The 3,475-nt window shown below is 40.5% G+C and overlaps 1 long non-coding RNA gene across 1 annotated transcript; it reads left to right on the top strand.

Moving 5' to 3' along the window:
* Window positions 1–797: 797 nt before the first annotated feature.
* On the top strand, window positions 798–3,424 carry LOC123176811 (uncharacterized). The gene is made up of 3 exons (XR_006488667.1): window positions 798–2,909; window positions 3,020–3,111; window positions 3,203–3,424. It is a non-coding gene; the product is annotated as an uncharacterized lncRNA (long non-coding RNA).
* The last annotated feature ends 51 nt before the right edge of the window (window positions 3,425–3,475 follow it).

Below are 3,475 nucleotides of genomic sequence, written 5' to 3' on the forward strand. Positions count from 1 at the left end.
TTTCAATAATTACAACAAGGTCCTTTGATGTCCCTAAGGTCTTCGTCTCCAACGCCCTCCCAAAAGACTGCTGCTTTAAAAACCGCAGGACTCACCCACCATAACGGGAGAACCATAGCGGCTCTGAAACATCAGCCGGGACAACACCCAATACACGTCAAAACTCGGCTACGCCGCCTCCAATCGACGAAGACCCGGAGCGGCCAACCAATCCATCCACCACAAACCATGCCCGAGGAGAGAAGCCATCTGGATGAAACTGGCACCCCGCGTTTTGGAGAACACCTGCACAGAAAACACGTAAGACAGATCGCGACCTTAACGATATCCCTCAAAGCTCCCTAACGGTTCCCTGCACGAGAAGAGCAGCCATCTGGTCGAAACTGGCACCACTGCGTTTCAGTGAAGACGTGCACACAAAACATTAAGACAGCCCACGACCTTGATAATATCCCGCAACCTCCCTGATGGTGCCCTTCTCGAGCAGATCATCCATCTAGTCGAAACTGGCACCACCACGTTTCGGAGAACACCTGCACACCAAACACTATAAGACAACGCACGACCTCGAGGATATCCGACAAGATCCCTAACGGCGTCGTACCAGCCCCACCAGACGGTGGACGAAACTCATGAGACTTTATTGAGACGTGATGCCGCCGCCATGATCTCAACAGCATCCCCTGCACGAACTTCTACATACACCCTCAATGGTCGTGTGCACACAACGATACAAAGTTCGGGGATGATTAACCTTCGCCTATGTAGCTCCCCTCCGCCTGACGGCCACCGGAGGAGTAGGGGAGGGCGAGGTCGCCGGTGGAAATCCCTCTCATGATACCTCCCCTTTCGCCTTTAAAGTAGTGGAGAAACAAGGAGAGGCTCGCGATTACAGTAGAGTGATTGTTGTCGATCTGGTCCTGTTCTTCCGGCTAACAGCATGGGCAGTGCTTTTTGATAAAAGACGGGTTTATTAACTCAAAATATAGCATCAAGCATATACAACACATCATGAGCCACATCTGCCTCTACTTAATTAGGATGCACACAGCCAAAAGAAACAAGTCCAATTATAAAATAGTAAGTCGACATAATGGTATCAGCAAAACCAGACAAGACCGGCCATATTCCTACACTGAAGGATGAGGTGGACCGAGCGCCAGTGCGTACATGGGCAACGTATGTGAATGTTTGTAGAAGTTGATTTCACGGATCGTAGGTTGACTGTCATTTCTGGCCAAAGAAATACCTAATATATTTTGTACAATCAGCTTGAATATTTAGACATAATATCCTCTGTCTAGAACCTAGCTCACAGCTAAATATATTAGTTTGCATACAACATATTATGTGGTAGTAAATACATGCTAGCAGCCCCTTGCGGTGTATATTCATTTTTTTCTTCTAAATTATGCTATTTGCTGATGATATGATCACGACTATCCACTATTCTCCTTCAAAAATAATGGGTTACATGATGTTCTCGTTATGCAACTACTCTTATTGGATAAAAGCTATTTAATTGATTTATCTATTTATCAAAATTTTAGGCTTCTAAAATACTGCTAACTATTATTCTGCAATGGTATTGTATGATAGCCAAATCTATTGATGATGCCATGCAGCTTTCACATAGCTATGGGTTTCAGCAGAGGGATTTTGGACATACTGTTATTCTTTTTGTTTTAAGCATTATCAGAATATTGACTGATTGTATTTTGGAAGATTGGGGCACTCCAAGTATCTCTAATAAGGAACATGACAATATTTGTGCCATTGGAGTAAACACGCATAGGGATTTAGATGGCAAGGGGAGTCCGCTTGACATGAGAGATAAGCACCGTGAACAACTATGGAGGAAGAATAAACTCATGACTTTAGAAGTTGTTGAGCAGATCACTGCTAACAAAAATGCCCAAGTATTTCTTCGGCTTGTCTATCTTAACACGTATGCAGAAGTATCTTATTTCTTAATTTTTTTATTTTCATGCAAATTCTATCGATTAGAAGTTTGTATATCTCCAACTGCATACTCCCTACGTAAAAATATAAATTTCAGTGATTCTTCTCAATATAGATATGTTTTAGTTGGAATTTTAGAACTTGTGACCTAAACAAACCTTGGAGTATAATTTGACCTTTTTAGCATGATATTAGATGGTTACTCTATGCCAAAACATTTTTTCTTTGAGTTGACTCGGTCTTGCAATCATGCTATGTCGTTTCCAATCTGACAAAATTTCAGCTTGCCTGATGTCAGCATTAATTCTACTCCTTCTTTCACATATCTTTCTTAAAATAGGAAATGTTTTCATCACATATAAGTAGCTTCATAAGCAAATGCAAATCTATATGATCTTTCTTATGTTTTAGGATCTAAACACGTATTAATAGCCTGTGACGCATAGTTTTGCTGAATTTTAACAGACGTAATGAGTATGTTGTGGTTTAATTTAATAACTTTGCAAATCCTTTTTAAGGTTTCAGATTATTTGGAGAACACTTTTCCATATTATGTAATTGATATTTAAGTGTTTCATCTATTTGTGTTTTATGCTGATGGAAAACATTGTTTCCTTTTTGGCTCGGCTAGGGTAGACCTGAAAATTTCAAAAGTTTGCTTCAGAGAGTTCAACTTACTGTTGCCCTTAAATCAAAGAATTTTGCATCCGCAAATACTCTGCTAGATAACTTGATGATACATATACAGAAGGTTAGAAGCACATGTTATCAGTTAGGCAGGAGTAAGCTATTGAGAGTTATTGTTAGTACACGACCTTTCAGTTCAACAACATGCAATATGTTTGGAGCTGGAAAGGGCTCTTGTTGGATTCCTTTTGACTTGTTTATGGAGAGTGCAATGGATGGTAGACATCTTCGTGCCATATCATCGATCGAAGCTCTAACAGGTGGTTAAATATATGCACTTCATAACCTTGATAATCTGTTATTGCATTTTCAATTTTCTGTAGAACCATCGTAGAACCTTTTTTAGACATGCAATATTTGGTTGGCACAGAACTCTCCAAGATGCTCCAAGCGATTACTCGGGCTACCTGGCAAGAGACCTTTCAAGCTTTGTGGATTTCAGCTTTGCGGCTTATACATCGAGTTGAGATAACTTGGATTAATATATTTTACTTTACTAAAAAGAGAACCCTAGAGAATTAGCTTTAATGGAAAAATTTCTTATGTTTGCTAGGACCCAAGCACTCTGGAAGGACCGCTTCCTCATCTTGATTCTCGATTATGCATGTTGTTAGCTATTGTTCCTTTGGCTATTGCTCCCATTTTGAAGGAATATGCTAACAATGTCGAGCCGGGAGTGGCCTCTATTAGAATAGAAGAATTAATGTCTTCTCTACAAGTTCTGGGGCAATTTTTTGGACTTCTTTCACCCCCTCCAGCAACTGTACATGCAACAAATATTGCAGCTACGAAAGCAGCGATTGCTGTATATAGTTTGAAGGCTGGG

The sequence above is a fragment of the Triticum aestivum genome, unplaced genomic scaffold (assembly GCF_018294505.1).
Source record: "Triticum aestivum cultivar Chinese Spring unplaced genomic scaffold, IWGSC CS RefSeq v2.1 scaffold114341, whole genome shotgun sequence".
In the NCBI taxonomy this organism is placed as follows: domain Eukaryota; kingdom Viridiplantae; phylum Streptophyta; class Magnoliopsida; order Poales; family Poaceae; genus Triticum; species Triticum aestivum.